Here is a 17334-nt window from a genome sequence, read left to right as displayed (position 1 = left end):
AAGGATTTAAATATTGATCTGTTTCTCACCCACACTTATCATATCCCTTCTGAAGACATAGACTGAACCAGTGTCATTTGAATTCCTTTAATGCTGCCTTTATGTGCTTTATGAACTTAAAAGTTTTGGTACGCATTCACTTGCATTCTATGAACCAGCAGAACTGAAATATTCTTCTAAAAATCTTTGTGTTCAGCAGCAGAAGAAGAAGAAAAAAAACATGTACACCTGGGATGGCATGAGGGTGAGTAATTGATATGAGAATTTTCAATATTGGAAAAATTATTCCTATAAGATGTTAGACAGAATGTTAGCCTTAATCATCATTTATCCCCCCCCCCCCCCCCTCCATATTTTGAAAAGGGAATGGTGACTGAGACTGTCAGTCCTTATCATTCTGTCTAACATCTTTTGGGTTCCACAGAATGCAGAAAGTTTCACGGGGTTGGAAGAACATGAGAGTGGGGAAATGATGATATAATATTAATTAAAGGATGAACTATCACTTTAAGGATGCTTCTCAAATTTGGACGAATCTGTCAGTTAGAAGAGAAGTTTGGAAACCTTTTTCTAGTAGTTATTATGGCGAAAGACATGAACAATGTCACACAGTCACCAAATTATATATAATGTTTAATTATACACTGAAGCAAAATCATGATTTATTCATGCCTTCTGTCATTATTTCACAGCTTTTTACGTCCTGCATGAATTTAGTTCAGTGACGGTCCAGCATTGTCAGCGTCGAAATAATTTAGATAATTAATTCTGTACACTAAGGGTAAATTGCACCTTATCTCTGTGTTTGGAAGCGTGCTGTCCATAAGACAAACCTGCCTGCATCTTTTAAACGCTGTGCACGTGCCAACCTTGCACGTGCAAAAATGCTCACAATCGCGATAGGCAGGGCAAAACATTTGCACTTAACACGGATGCTTACAAGGAGTTATACAGTAGGCACTGATATGTTGCAGTGCTGATATATAAATGTAAACTTAGAAACTGAGGTCATAAGAGCCCACAGTTACAGATTCATGCTGAAAATAAATGAGTATCACCATGACACAGACAAGCCCACATTGCCACAATCTCTAAAACTTACCTCACCGTGTTTTCATAAGTTGGAGCTGCAACTTTAATCTTGAAATATATCCTTGTCTTGGTGAAAAATTAAGGCATTGAATGAAGTGAAGAAAGTTTGTCTTGCTCGCTTGCTGCTGTAGTGTTGAACGCCACTCGAGTGAAGTTCCGCTGTGTAAGAGTGCCATTCAAAAATCTCAATAAATCACACATTTATTAACACTTATTAAATTAAAATCAGTAATGTAACGACAGGAATGCTATCCATTATAACGAAGTAAAACATTTTCATCAGAAATTTACTTGAGTAATAGTAACGGAGTAAATGTAGCGCGTTACTGTACTGTACAGAATCACATTTGTTAATCAACTGTGGCAGAAACCTGCTTCCATACGAATGAGTTACCCAGGATGTAAGATTGCAAATACCCACTAGAGGGAGCCACAGAACCTTTAAGAGGGGATGAATGTAACAAAATTCAGCAGAGCTGGACAGAACTAGCGCGAAAGAACGTGCACCAGGGCCATGGAGGCAATTAGAGCATTGTCCATGATTGTCCATAACACAACTACATAACTACTCATAAGAGTGAAGTCCTCTTGCCTACTAATCAATGCTAAAAGGATGGACACTTAAAACCCCATAGGATACAAGTCTCAAGACAGATTTTGATTAAATTGTTTAATGTTAAGTAAAGTTTCTGAGTAAAAGATAATAATAAATTTTTTTTAAAAAAAACTAGAATGAAAGAGGCAGTTCATCTAAAGTTGCTCTTTACAGATTTGCATAATAAAGTGTTTACTCAATAGTTTGTCAATGCCTAAAACAATGTATAGGCCTATATGCAGGATCTCTCTGTATAATGTTAAGTATTTAAATAAGAAACAATTCCATTTAAAATAAATCTAAATATAATAAAATAAGGATTTGGACATTTTGAAAAAAAAAAAAAAAGAAAAAAAAATGCCTCAGTTACTGATGGAGGGCCCCCTGTTTGTGCATGTGTAAAGTAGCTTATGGGAAAATGGAAAAAATCAATGCAACTAAATAAAATAAAAAACTAAAGTGGCAGTAAAGTGACATTATTTGAGATTTATTTTTGGCTACAGAATCTACAATCTTGCGACAGACATTTCATAAATGTAACACTGACCTGCAACAATGCTTGAAACTATAAACTTAAGATATTTTATTCATGCCATTTATTCAAGCACACACTGCAGTGAAGTTTGACCTGTACAGAGTATCACCTTGGCATAAACCAAGTGCAAACCATGACATCTAGATTTACTTTGTATTCCAAACATCACAGCTAAGTTTGCCAGTGGCCTGGCATATTTCTATGTAATGTGCGAATAACACTGCAGCCCTTTGTCTTTAAGGTTTAGTATGCAGGACTGACATTTGGAAGGCTGGGGAGTCTGGAACAAAACTGCAGGTTGCATACAAGATTAGATTTCCCAGCTCCCAGTTGATTTGTTCATAGGTAAACTGTAAACTTTCCAGAGAAAACTGTCTGCATATATTTTTAATAGTGTTGGTCTAGGCCTACTTATGCAAGAAAGTAGTTTTTTTATTTGAAGATTTACGCATTTCAATTTCATAACACAATTCCATCAAATTGAAATGAGTAATCTTTATCAAAAAATTAAATAAAATAAAATAAATACGTTTTATTAATTACAGTTAGCTTAAAATACCAAATTTAATTTGATGGAACTGAAATGTGTGAATTTAAAAAATATATAAAAATATTTTTTTGAGTGCAGGGTTAATCATTCATCAACCTTTTTTTTTTTTTTTGTTAATATGAACAAAATTTAGCTCTAGTGGTGATTTATCAGTAATTGCGAAAATTTTCCAAATGTAATTATGAGGCACCTGCCAGAAAGCATCTCCAATCTCTCCTAATCCTCTAGCTGCATCTTTACATTTTTACAGTTCACCCAAAAAAGACATTTCTGTCATCGTTTCATCTTGTTGCAAACCTGTATGACTTACTTTCTTCAGTGGAACACACAAGCAATTATATGCAGAATGTTAGGGACTGATGGCCTCATACGACCTCATTCACTTTCAGTGATTGAAAAACAAGAAAGATGTGTGACCATTCTGCCAATCCTCTCCTTTTGTGTTCTACCGAAGAAGAAGAAGAAAAAAATAGGTTTGGAACAATACAAGTGAATTTTCATTTTTGGGTGACTTATCACTTTAATACTACCTCCATAGTGGAAAGTAATTCCTTATCAGCTGTCTCTAATCAAGAGAGAGTGTTTAGAGAGCAACTAATGTGAAATAGTCATACTGTACCTATGTGTCTGCCTTCACACTATGCACATGTGTGATACTTATAATATTCCTAAATGGGCATATGCATGCAAGGGCATAGTTTGTTTATTTACATGTGTGACAGTGAACTGGGCCAGTGTGTCACTATATTGTAAAGGATATTGTAAAGCAATGCCCTATCAAAGAGCACCTGTGCTGAAAATATAGGTTGACTTGATAATGAAACTGTCTCAGCCTATCATGATACAAATACTGTTTTGAATAATCCATCCCAGTAATTTTCCCTATAGGTACAGACAGGATGGCATACAGAAGAGACACACCTGAAATATGTGGTGTGTGTATTTGTGTGTTTGCACACAATGTACATATAAGACTTTAAAACACATTTGAATAATCCTATCAAAAAACTGTAAGCAAAACAGAGCAAACACGAATGTGTATTTAATGCCACACATTTGCATTTTTTATGAAATTATGAGCTGTGTTTAAATGAAATGTGTTGCTATCCCTTTCTTTGTGTCCCTTATGTTGCAGTTCAACAGATTAAATATTCAAATTTCAAATTTCTAATTTGTTTAATTCATTTCATTTATATACCACTTTTCACAGTAGGATACAGTTTATTGCAAAACAGCTTTACAAAGAATAGCGAGCAAGTCAAAGGCAAAAGTGTCGAAGAAAGACTATATGTAACGTTTTAGTATAATGAGGAGTACAAATTTGGAAATTGGACTCAGCTGGGGAAGCCCTCTTCCTCAGGCTGGTCTATATTTAAAACTTTATATATTATTATTTAACCCTTAAATGTATAGGAATTTCACCAAACACTCTTAAATATTCAGGTCTTTAGAGACTCTGTACGTATATCTATAAAAAATGGATCTACAAAATGCCCAGATAGTGTACAATTTTCAAAATATTTCAAGACAATTAGAAAATAAAAAAAGAAAATATATTTTGATATATTTTGATGTTTAATTTTTCAAATATCAAAGAGATAATGCAACAAATCAGGACAAATCTGGAACAGGATTCATTAATTTCACACTGAAATTCCATGAGCTACATACTGAGCTACACATAAACTACACAGAAGTATTTTCTCAGGCAGTTATTGAGTCCTAATAAATGCACAATTTACATAATTTCAATATTACACCTAAATGACAATAGTCTTATCATACTGTTTATGTGTTACACTTGCTATAGTTCACTTCCATGTTGTTTCATCATCAAATAGCAATGTCAAATATAAATCAAGTCAATCACTGAAACAACAGCCCCACCTTGAGCAAGAAATAGCATGCATATTATGTATGTGTACACGCATATGGAATACTGATAATTCACCACTGATTCACAAAAAAATCAATGTGATATAATATTTATTTGTGTGAATATAATAATTTCACTTTTAATAAACAAGGAAATATTCTGTAATAGTAAACTTATATAGATATGAAATAATAAAAAATATGTATAATTTATGGATGAGCAAAAAAATAAAATAAAAAAAAATTAAAAAAAACACTAGTACATACAAAGGGTCTCCAATGACCCTTTACACTTTTGGTACATAGCCATTACAAAAATATTATTATTATTATTATTATTATTATTATTATTATTATTATTTATTTATTTATTTATTTTATTTTGCAATTTTGGATTGTTTTTTGTTTTTTTTGATTATAAGAGATAGATTGAGGAATAGTAAAGAGGTGTGGGCAGAACTCAAAAAAAAAAAAAATGGATGAGGTACAGGGGGTGAAGTCCCAGTACCCGAAGTAAGTTAAGTTTAAGGGTTAATATTTATTATTTTAAAAATGCATTTAATACTTCATATTTTTCATGTAAATATTTTTAACAACAAAAATAATAAGTTGAATTATATTAAGGATGATATACTTTTTATATCATTATAATTTATCATTTTATTAATTTTAGGATGAATAAAATTATATTTAATTTAAATTGCATTTAATTTAAATAATAACATGATTTACAATTATAATATGCTTATTATATTATTCATAGATGTAGGCCTATTAATCACGTAGAATTTAATTAATGCTTAATTTGTGTGACGTTATTAAGGTGCTGCATGAATGCAGATGATCGCGTGCTTCAAGAACACCTGTCCAGCTGTAACCGGAGGCGCGCCCTATCCCGGATCACACTTCTCTACGAACACAGGAGCGAGCGTGGGCACGGGTGCGCGCTCTGCTGAAACGGTCGCAGACAGTCAGAGCGAAGCAAGGGAGGATATTACCCGCCTTCTACCTCAATACCCAATAACTACTCAATACACAGCGCGTGTGGGAGAATCAGTCAGGATCATATGTGGCCAAACCAGCAGCTACACAGGTAAGAGATGACATGTTATCACTATAGCGGCGTCACGTTTAATGCGAATGACAAGCAATTGGCCTGGTTGCAGATGAGGTAAAACCGGCGCACTGATATAAAAATAAATAAATAAATAAATAAAAATAAAGATTTGTGCTCTCTTTAATACGAGTGCTGCTTCAGTAAACACGCGTCGCGTAATCATCGGTCATCCCGCGCGCTTCATCATCTGCGCATCTTTGAGGGATGCGGTTTTATTTCTACTGCTCTGCGCAAATGATGACAGTATCTGTTTTATGAAGATCCGAGCAAAATCTCAAGTAACTGCACACACACACACACACACACACACACACACACACACACACACACACACACATAGGCCTATATATATATATATATATATATATATATATATATATATATATATATATATATATATATATATATATATATATATATTATCACAGCTTCATTTAAAGTCACGAGTTGTTAAATCTAGATTAATACACTCGGGCAATATAAGGCTGTCAAATTAGTTGTTGAGGCCGATGATGCAGCTGCATGTTGGGCTAGGATGCTCCACGGAGAGACACTGTCATCGCCCCATCCAGTGCGTTTCTTTTGCACATATTCGTATTGTTTTAGCTCAAGGATATTGTGCAAACAGGAACAACATTTTGTGCTGCGTTTCTCGACAGGGGGAACATACATGTCACTTTTGGTTGGTAAAGTTTGCATTGTAATATTATTTACAGTACTCTCTGTATTTCTTAGGATGTGTGGCTTGGCCTGTGTATGGGTAAAATAACTTTCACATTTAGGGTTCAGAGAGCAATTTATGATAATTTCTCAAATCATCATAGTCATAAATTAGCAACATAAATATTTATTTAAATGTGTTTTAAATTGGGTTTGTAACGGATAGGATGAAGAAGATGATGTAGGCCCAAATGAAAATTCTCTCATCATTTACTCAACTTCATGCCACCCCAGATGTGTTTCTTTCTTCTGCTGAACACAAACAAATATTTTTACAAGAATTTCTCAGCTCTGTAGATCCATACAATGCAAGTGAATGGTGACCAGACCTTTGAAGCTCCAAAAATCACATAAAGGCTACAAGTAACTCCAGTGGTTTAATATATGACTTCAGGAGTGATGCAGTCACTTTGGGTGAGAAACAGATCAATATTTCAATCCTTTTTATTATAAATCTCCACTTTCACTTTCACTTTCAGAATGTGAAAGTGGAGAATTATTGTAAAAAAAGGACTTCAATATTTATCAGTTTCTCACCCACATCTATCATATCACTTCTGAAGACATGGATTTAACCACTGGGGTCATACAGATTATATATCATCTGTCTGTCTGTCTGTCTGCCTGTAAGGAAATACCATTCTGATTTAGAGTGTTTGTCATATTTTACATGAATATCAATCTGGGACTCCGTCCTTTTGGCTTGAACAATCAGTAATTCCTTTTGATCTTTGACTGTATCACTGTATATGTGCAAGCTGCAGGCCTGCTGAGACAAGGTTTCCATTTTTAATCTTTGACTTGAGCTCGGGAACCTCAGAGCAGCTGAATTAGCCCACTAACCCAACTCATTTTTTCCCATCATGAATTAAAGATGCAAAGCTGCTTACATCAGATGATATCTGTGTCCATGTGACTTGGTCTGAGCCCATATTCCCACTGAGTTGGACCAGGGTCTGAATGATCCAGAGATGGACAGGTCACCCCTCCATTCAGCAGTCTTTGTCATATTGTGTTCCAATCATTCACGCAGGCATTGCATTCAGCAGTTAGTGCAATGTGATCTGTCTAATCATAACTTTTGTCAACCAGAAAGTTTGACTATTGTGATTAAGAATTTCAAAAAGGTCATACATAAATTTCAATGCTAACAATATCTGAAAAAATCTTTGATTTCTTACTCTTAGTCTCAGCAAACAGTACTATGTGCAGTTAAACTGGTAACAGGTATGGTGCTACAAAAATGAGTATGCAACAAAAGGTTGAATGAAGCTAGATCAGAACTGTCATTTACAAAATGCAATATGACAGTAATGTATGTGACAACGCTGATGTTTTAGTATTAAAACAGTTGGTTGTACTATTTGGATACTCTTTGTATAGTGTAATTCAACTGCATCAAGCCCACTTTCACAACTTCAATTCGTATCTACAGTAGTTCCCACTGTTCCCTTAAAGTTGCAATGACTATAACACACCACTAGATGCTGATATTTCACCCATTTACCTGCTTTTTAATTTTACATTGTAGTTAACTACCAGGTAAAAGTGATGCCATCATTTGTAATTTAATATGAAATATTCTGAGTTTTAATAGGCTAGTGTTAACTGACCTCTATATTTTGTGTAGACACCTTAAGAGGTTTTGGCCACAAACACCCAACCACACGCGTTTACCTGCATAGCCCCTCACCACCTATACAGATGTTTTCTGCCATATGGTGAATTTTTGAAGAAATCCTTATACTTGGCAACATGTTAGTTATGGAACAATCCTGTGGATACTCACACTGAGCCTGCAATTAAAACAGCATTAGAGAAACATGCTATCCTCTCAGCTCCTTCTGCCACTAAAAGGAAACTTTACATTGGCACAAGCCCACATGTATAAGACTGATAAGAATCGGCCATTGAAGAACCTATATTAATCAACCACTACTCTAAATATTGAGGTTGCATTGCCCTCAATATCTATGCTGGTTATGGCCCTGCTTAAATATACTTGTCTGCATTTAAAATAAGGTCATTATGACATGATTGGCCTGACATACATCATTTCATTCCTTCCAAAAGCATTCCCATCTTTCCCCACCTCCATGGCTCAGATTCACCTACTCTCAGTTTTCCCACACTGCAGTGGGATGCTTCACCTTTTCTCTGGCTTTTGTTTCCAGAGGTGCTAGTTTTAGCTATGAAACAGCAGCTTTCTTTGGAGGGGGCAGGGCAGTGTGAGAGAGTTTCAATCTTAAAGATGGCAAGAAAGAGAGAAAGAGCGAAACAGTGGGGTCAGTTGAACTGTTTGGTTTTATTGTAGAGCAGTATGTTTTGGGAGACAGCTCCAGGGCCTTGTGTCTGTTTGCTTGATTGGAACACTAATGGAAGATTGTTAAAGCCCTAAAGTGCTCTTCATCTGGGTTCAGCTGAGTCAAGGCAAATGATAGTTATGGACTGCAGGCTGAACTAAAACAAGAAGGACGAATTACTTGCTGCATCTATATAGATTTTTTTGCCCTCCAGTACAAGAATAACTCACATAGTGATCACTAAAGAGGCCTTATTAGAGACATTAGATCAGGTAGATCTGGAATTTAACCGTAGTTGATGATACACATGTGTAAGCCATGGACTTTTTTTGTATTCAGAATTAAGATTTTAACCCCTTAAACTCTGGTGCTTTTTTGGGCTGCCTCCCGCAATTTTTCACACTCAAATTTAAAAGCTGACCATTCACACGTACTGTGGACTAATTGCAAAAAATTGGTCTAATTTTTTCAGAAAGGTGCTATGTGAAGGACTTTTATTGTCATATAAACACTTTTACCCCATTACATCTAGGGGGCGCTAATTTTCAATGTAAATGTTTAAAGGCCTTATTTTGTTATTTTAAGTAACCAAAATGCAGAAGTGATGGTTATCTCTGAAAGTTCAGATTCTAAGCTTTCAAATGATGCCACATATGCCTGACTTATGTATACGGAGACTTTAACATTTTAAGCGTAAACGTTTTTCGCGATATAGCACCCCCTTTTGGACCCACCGTCGGGTCCAACAGAGTTTAAGGGGCTAAGTTAAATGATTGTCTAATTTATATGAGCGAAAAATGGAAATCTACTGTGAATGGTCACTATTTCTTTTTCACCATCAACTCTTCACTAGCTAATTTGAAATGGTCCTGTGGGGTGTGACAGTTTTAATTTTTTATAGTACAGTTGTTTCTTGTAGTCTCTCAATTAATATGAGGTTATTGTTTTATCCAGATCTATTTATTTATTCAAAAATACTTAAAAAAGGCAATCCACACAAAACAATTACTTGAATACACCTCTTATGTGATTAACGTTATGTTTTCAATTTCTGAGTCATTTTGATATTCTTTTTTTTTCTGGGGTGTAGTTCACCCAAAAATGAAAATTCTTTCTCATCATTTACCCACCCTCATGCCATCCCATATGTGTAAGCCTTTCTTTCTTCTGAACACCAACAAAGATTTTTAGAAGAATATCTGAAGGCATGTATTTAACCATTGGAGTTGTATGGATAACTGTTATGTTGACTTTATGGGCTTTTTGGAGCTTTAAAGTTCTAGCCACCATTAATTTGCATTGACAAAAAAACTGAGTTGAGATATTTTTCTAAAAAAAATGATACATTTCCAAATTTTTGGGTGAACTATCCCTTTAAAGCCAAAAATGTAATGTGGTAAAACTGTCGTGAGACTGTAAAAAAATAAATACAATTAAATTCAGTCTCATTAAAAACTGAAAGTTGTGGGGGCCTGGGTAGCTCAGTGGTAAAAGATGCTGGCCACCACCCCTGGAGTTCGCTAGTTCAATAGTTTGAATCCCAGGGCATGCTGAGTGACTCCAGCCAGGTCTCCTCAGCAACCAAATTGGCCTGGTTGCTAGGAAGGGTAGAATCACATGGGGTAACCTCCTCGTGGTCGCTATAATGTGGTTCGTTCTCGGTGGGGCGCGTGGTGAGTTGAGTGCGGATGCCGCGGTGGATAGCGTGAAGCCTCCACACGCACTATGTCTCCGTGGCAACATGCTCAACAAGCCACGTGATAAGATGCGTGGGTTGATGGTCTCAGACGCGGAGGCAACTGGGATTCATCCTCCGCCACCCGGATTGAGGCGAATCACTACGCCACCATGAGGACTTAAAAGCACACTAGGAATTGGGCATTCCAAATTGGGTGAAAAAAGGGGTATGTTGGCATGAATAATGGTACAGAATATTTTTTATTAATATATATTTTTAAAAGAAGTGAAACAATTTTGTTTTCAAATACCAAATAAAAGTATGGTGTGTAACCAACTTGCAGGTAGCCATTTTCTTGTTTATGTTGATAAAAACCATAAAACAGAAAAGGACCCCTTTAGACCCTTAAATATAATATCCAATATTTTGACACTTTTCTAAAAAGGCACATTTTGTTAAGGTCATGTGGTGTAACCCTGAGAAAACTTATTGATATCCTTTACCTAAAAACTCATGATATTTGTAAAAAAATAAAATAAATGTATTAGTTTGAAAACAAGAATGTGTTTGAAATGAATGATTAAATTGTTTAACACCTTTTACTGTGACATTAAAGTCATAAATGTTTTATTTTTTGTAAAAAACTAAAAAATAATAATAATTGTGCTACACATTTTTTATTTTTTTAATTATGAAACCAAACTGGACACAAAGATTGAATTTCTACAAACTTGACTGGTGTGTTTTAAACTAGATTTTTTTTACATCACCTTTTTATAAAATTTTTATCACCTCCTTTATCACCTTATTTGTCAGTTACCCTAAAAACAATGACCAAACTGCTGTTTAGGATAATTTTGATTGATTATAGCCTGCCACACCACAGGACAACTTTTCAAAAGTATTTAATGTCAACTAGCCTTAAACAGAATTGAAGTAGCCTAATCATTGCAAACGATAGATACAGTAATTGTTCTTGGCCTGCTTTCTGCCACTGTTAGTCATCATTTTCATGAGACACAGCAGGGATTTTAGCTTAATTTCATTATAAAGAACATGAAATAAACCACGTGTCTCACTGCATGACTCACTGCTGTGTCCTTATTAAGCCCTTCCTGTCTGATGCACTGAGCATTTAAGTGCTTCAGTAACTAGAATGTCCGACAACAAGCGTAAATGTGTGATATTGTCTGTACCTTTATTTGCAATAGCCACACCCTAAGTGCTGTTTCAGTCTCTCATGTTCTGTTTGATCTATATTTGCGCTCACCTCTGCCTTGCCAACAATGACCTGGTTGACTTTTATGATGGTGTTTTTGATGTGCAACATCAAAGCTTTGCAGGTTGTAGTGCATTATACATGTGCATCCTTATTCTTGCAGTTTCAAAGTATGGCACCCTATGATACTCATTGGGAAGCAGCTGTTCTAAGGATGGTTTAGAATGTTGAATATTTTGTTACACATGCATAAAATGCAATTAAATGCATTTAAGGCAAAGTCAGGAGATTTGATGGGGTGCTCTTATCAAGCACAGTCTTCCAGTGACTGTGTGCTTCTCTCTGTAGCTGTGCTATCTCTCTCAGTGACTTTGAGCAGGGCACACATGGTGCCCTCCACCCCTAGGGTGCCCACTGGCTCTGTGAAGCCAGCAGTCCTGCACCTGCACAGGCCTCTGAACAGAGATTATTTAGCAGAGATGGGTCACTTCTATTTAAATGAAATTGGAACGCCCAACCATGAAGCTCTAGTGCCCAACATTCAAAGGATGTAGACCGGATATAAAGGAAGTCCCGCCTTACAGGTAAAAGAGCCAATCACCTTTTAGATACAGACATCGCCTGTTAATCAACTCGCTAACGCGCATGCACATTAGCTATACAAGCTGGGAAAATTGCGTGTTTTAGCATAATATGAGGTAAAGAAGCACAATTTATTATTCCAATATTATCATATTTTATTGCTGATTTGAAATATGTTCTTTGATCATAATCTTGACCAACAGTTTTGGAGATTTCGGTGTCACCCCATTCAAGTAGATAGGAGCTGCCCTGGCATGACTGTAAATAGCCTCCCGAGAGCGTTCCAAAGATGGCAGACAGTGGACTGACTTGCTAGAAAGACTTTGCTCTGAAGCACTGGGTCATTCGAGTGTATCAAGGGCAGAGTTCTCCCTGAGGAACTGATGTAATAGATTAAAAACGCATAAATTAAGCATGGAAAAAAAAAGGAAATATTGTCAGTGACAGTTTACGTGAATTACAAGGAGAGTGATGAGATTAATGATGGAGTGTTTGTGTGTTTATGTTATTGGCTTTATGTAATATTTATGTATTTTACAGATGCTTTAATAGCGACTTACAGGCATTCAAGGTATATATTCAGCTTGTAAAGGAACCCGTGACCATGGTGTCGCTTGTACAATACTCTTCCAGTTGAGCTGCAGGAGTCACAGTGCTTCCAGTACCCTAGGATTGGCAGTCCTCTTCACTGAATTACCGCTTTAGCCACTGGGGGCAGTGTTTCAAATTTTGGAAAGCATAGACCGATTTTAGCTAAAGAAAAGTCAACCTACTGTTTCCGATTTCACTGTGAGATCAGTCTGGCTATGGACATGGGAAAAATACAATTTGGTGCTATGTTGGATGTATGTGTGGTTTTGCTCTAGTGGTGTAATTATAAGGATCACAGACCTTCAGGTGTAACATAAGTTGACACCAGGATTGATTCAGTTTACTTGTTTTTTAAGTCAGTTGTGTGGAGTTTTATCATTAACACAGAAGGAACTAATACTGCAATCTTTTTTACAAGCCTCCACATATATTGAAGCTGGACAATAAACCATAACCACCTTCTTTAACCGTACAAGAGTATGAACTGCAATCAACCACTTTATCAACATTTAAAGGTGCTCTCAGTAACTTTTGTCTTTGTGTCTTCTTGGACTTACACTGACACCTAGCAGCTTGGATGCAGCATCATTTAAAATCAATAGTTTTCAGTTTCAGATGCCATTGTAGAAATTTAGTATTCACAGTCAGCCATGATTACATTAATCAGTGAGTGAAAGTGTCAAATAACAGGACAGTTACTGAGATTAAGCAAGTAGTATTCGGCTGGTCATGTGATTCTAACATGGCAGCCCTCATGTGTGGACCATCTCCATGTAAAATAAATCAGCTTTTATAAGGTTACTGATATGACTGGAGTCTTCATTTTAATGTGAGGGGTCATGATCTCCTACATATATTTCAAAATTACAATTCATGTCTTTAGGAGCTAAATTTTTTTTAATGAGGAAAAAATTACTGAGTGCACCTTTAAGGAATATTCCGGACAGCATTTGTGGCATTATGTTAAAAAATTAATTGCGGCTCGTCCCTCCTTTAAAATTAAAAAAATTAAATAAAAATAAGGTTACGGTAAGGCACTTACCTTAAAATGGAAGTGAATGGTGCCAATTTTTGGAGGGTCTTTAAAGGGTTTGCCATTTTTTTTTTTTTTAAAGAAAAGAAGGCAATCAACATTATGCCACAAATGTCGATTGAGCTTAACTTCCATTTAACCCGGAATATTCCTTAAAATAGTACAAAGTACAGATTTATGAAGTATCATGAATTAAACAAGAATAGCCTCCAATTGACTGTCATTGTTATATTCAAATATTTATTTTAAGCAAAGAGATGGATGTTTGACGCTGTGGATATTATTTTCTTTAAAAGGCCCACAGAAGTCAGTCTGTGACATTGTTTCATTGTTAGCATTCCAACAATACACAGACATCAGAGCAATTCTGTAATCACATGTGTTGACATAGGTGTTACATTGTACATAATAAACGTGATGTTGAAATAGGGTTGACGATCCCTTTAATGTTATTTTGTTTGATTTAAGTATTGTTTATAGCTGAAAGCAGGAAATCTTTTAACAGAAGACTTCTCTTTAAAGCGACAGTACAGACCCCATAGCTCCATTGAACTCTTTCGGGACATGTTCTGTTGGCTGAAAGCCATTAGAAATCATCGAATGACAGATGTTTGAGGTCTCATAGTAAAAACAGCTGGAGAGTGGATGGTACACATTAGCTGAAAATGGTAACCATTAACTAGCCTACGAGAGCACTAGCGGGTATTTGTGTACCTTGTTGAAGACACACTTACAATGTAGCAAAGCTGCATTGTGAGTGACTTGACAGTATGTCAGTAAATGAGTGTAGACTTTTATTAAAATTGGTTATTTCCATGTTGCTTTCATAATGAAAGAGAAATATATTTATATTTTAGTACAAATGTTAAATATTTGATACCAAACACTGTCCCACATGAAATACTGTATATTTATTCAAAACCATATGACTAAATTGTTTTTTAAAAGATTACTATCAGTTATTTTTGTCTTATAGAAAATAGGGATGGGCATTTTGGTCATTTTGTCTACTCGAGTACTCGAGGGGCAATGACATGTACATAACTGTATATATAATTACATGTCTGACAAACGTCTTTGGCTGCTGCACTGCATCTTGTTGTTCCAGTGTATCGTCTATTCATTAGTATAGGCTGTTATAAAATAAGCTGCTACAAAATGTACAAAAAAACTTGCATAATCAAAATGCATCATATTTTGTCATTATGTGAAGGTTGGCTTAACAGGAGACGCCATAACCATCACGTTTTTAATATGCAAGTTAAGTTGAAGTTCAGTTTTGAAGCCGCTGCATTCTGTTCCATTTAGCTGCACTCTATCTAGCTGTTTGAAACACTCGCCTGCTGTATATGCGCTGCTTCAGCACGTTGAGTCCACTGCCATACACCTTGTGTGTGTGTGTGTGTGTGTGTGTGTGTGTGTCTCCCCAAGTGTTCGCTCCTGTGGGGAAATCCATGATGCTCCGTGTTGTTGTTGCTGTGATGATGCATGAAGCGTTCCATTAAACTCGGAGAGTCGGAATTTCCACCTTTCAAATGGGGAAAGTGCAACGGAATGGCACATTATGTCGGACTTCTAACTTGGAAACTTGTGCGGAAATCTTCAACTCCCATTTTGTTGAGATGCAGGTGTATGTTAAATCATGCAAACATTTCGGCACCCAGGGCAGGGAGGTTTACAGTCAGTGACAAACATTCACTTTTATTAAATAATATCATCAACGAGTCAAAGTTCTTACATTAAATGATAATAAAACATGTTTAGCAAACATTTTGCAGCAACAGGTGTTCAAAACATGGTTAATTACACTCTCTTTTGATTATCGTAATGATAGCATTGCAGCGTTGCATATCAGTTTGGTTGCTATGAGACATCTCTGACAATCAATGTACCCCTCAAAATCACAACGTAATCAATCTTAAAATTAAAAATAAGCTCCCTCTTTGACACGTTTGTGTTTAGTTGTCAGGTAATTGTCACTGAATTTCGAATTAAGTGAAAAGTCACATCATGCATGATCACCATCGATCATCGTTTTCATGATCGATCATTGCTGCCACGACCGAGTACCCGAGTACTCATGCCCATCCCTAATAGAAAATCAATAACCCTCTGATCCAATTAGTAATGGAATCATCTGATATGACACATTCACATTTGGACTTGTGCAAGAGTGTGAAGACTTCATTAGATCCTCAAATCCCTTAGGATCACAGACAGCCAGCAAGCCCTGCGATCTTCCTATCTAAACCTGAAGAGTTCAAAACCCCTGTTGTCCCTAAACAATGAAGAAAACATTAAACAGGGAATCATTTATTTCAGAGATACCGTAATAGAGTGCAATAGTCTGGTTCCAGATGTAGAAAATCCCATTTATGTTTTCCAACCTAGTCTCATATAATGAATGTTACTACAACTACATTTTTGAAAACGGACTTTTACATGCAGTTTTCCATGTTTAGCCACAGTTTCTTGGTGAAATTAACACAAATGGTATTATAACAACTGTGTGTTTATTTACTTTCACACAAATTACGACTTCAACCGCTGATTATAACTTTATAAATACCTTTTTCGCACTGTTACTCACACACTGCTATGTTATTATATCGAAACACTTTTACTCTAATGCATCATTTGAAAAACTATAAATCTGAATGCTGGTATTACAGACTCGCCTACATTTACACACTTAATCCAGTGTGATTAGCTTCTGTGTTAGCTCACCTCATAGAGTGTTGGACTTTGGTCTTGGAAGACTGCGGTTCATGACCAGTCAGGCATGCAAGCTGACACGTGAGATGTGGTTGCTTCAGCACATTTCTCATTTTGTTTTTGGAAACTATCGGTTAGGTTTAGGTGTTGGTTAAGGGTAAGGATGCCTGATTTTTGTCTACCTCTTATTTTAGATCACTATTTGTTTAGGTGTAGGTTAAAGTTTTAGGTTAGGGAGGTACGTTTTACTCATTAAAACCTCCATATAATATTCACCTTAAAATCTTCATCTGATTATGACACCATTTGCACCCCCCTCCCCCCCATTTACTTGGATAGTCCACCAATCAGAGAATCACGGCAAACAACCCATGCCAAGTTGTTTTTTTCTACACTCTTAAACTACTAATGTATATTTGCAAATATATTATCTGAATATTTTGCAAGAAAATTTTAATATTTTGTGAACTATACTCATAATCAACAATCTAAAATCAATAATTGTATATATTTCACACCCTCATCAAAGACGTCAAGTACACAGCCTTTTGCCTTTGTCTTTTTGTCAAATTTTTTAATATATTTTTGCTTCAAATCAATGTTTGTAATGTTTTTACTTACAGTGCATCTGGAAAGTATTCACAGCGCTTCACTTTTTCCACATTTTGTTCTGTTACAGCCTTAAATTCTACAAACAATACCCCATAATGACAACGTGAAAGAAGTTTG

At 35.8% G+C, this 17334-nt stretch overlaps 1 protein-coding gene across 14 annotated transcripts in view; it reads left to right on the top strand.

Annotated features, from left to right (window-relative positions):
• The first annotated feature begins 5594 nt into the window (after window positions 1-5594).
• The window catches only part of nfasca (neurofascin homolog (chicken) a), a 122070-nt gene continuing 110330 nt past the window's right edge, over window positions 5595-17334 (top strand). For all 14 annotated transcript variants that reach the window (XM_051673219.1, XM_051673210.1, XM_051673216.1 and 11 more), the window contains exon 1: window positions 5595-5740. The gene's annotated coding sequence lies outside the window, so the exon portion shown is untranslated. The remainder of the gene's footprint in view (window positions 5741-17334) is intronic.

This window comes from Myxocyprinus asiaticus, chromosome 35, assembly GCF_019703515.2.
Source record: "Myxocyprinus asiaticus isolate MX2 ecotype Aquarium Trade chromosome 35, UBuf_Myxa_2, whole genome shotgun sequence".
NCBI classification, from domain to species: Eukaryota; Metazoa; Chordata; class Actinopteri; order Cypriniformes; family Catostomidae; genus Myxocyprinus; species Myxocyprinus asiaticus.
Note: the sequence above shows the minus strand (reverse complement) of the source record. Positions and strands in the feature narration are given on the sequence as shown.